At 39.9% G+C, this 336-nt stretch overlaps 1 long non-coding RNA gene across 1 annotated transcript in view; it reads left to right on the top strand.

Moving 5' to 3' along the window:
* Positions 1-264, top strand: part of LOC106819051 — a 3505-nt gene extending 3241 nt beyond the window's left edge. Inside the window, exon 2 of the long non-coding RNA XR_001395332.1 lies at positions 196-264. This is a non-coding gene — a long non-coding RNA (uncharacterized LOC106819051). The remainder of the gene's footprint in view (positions 1-195) is intronic.
* The last annotated feature ends 72 nt before the right edge of the window (positions 265-336 follow it).

Genomic DNA, 336 nt, shown 5'->3' with positions numbered 1-336 from the left:
GAGAGAGAGAGAGAGAGAGAGAGAGAGAGAGAAAGAAACCAAATCAATATTGCGATTTTTGTGTGTGGGAATTGGGAAGGTGTATGTCGTGTATTGCCAATATTGCAGTATATATATATGATCGTGATCATGTTTGATTGATAGTGTGTAACAGTAATTAGTTGTATTTTAATTGGTGACATTTGTCTGTTTCAGTCGATCTGCTGTGAAGGAGTTGTTCTGAGCTATGATGACATCATCAGTCATGTTACTCAGTAGAAGCAATCAGAAATACGATCACCACCATTACGAGCACAGACATCGCTCCCAGTCTCAGTCCTACCAGGTAACGTCATG

The sequence above is a fragment of the Priapulus caudatus genome, unplaced genomic scaffold (genome assembly GCF_000485595.1).
Source record: "Priapulus caudatus unplaced genomic scaffold, Priapulus_caudatus-5.0.1 Scaffold2782, whole genome shotgun sequence".
Lineage (NCBI taxonomy): Eukaryota > Metazoa > Priapulida > Priapulimorpha > Priapulimorphida > Priapulidae > Priapulus > Priapulus caudatus.
Note: the sequence above shows the minus strand (reverse complement) of the source record. Positions and strands in the feature narration are given on the sequence as shown.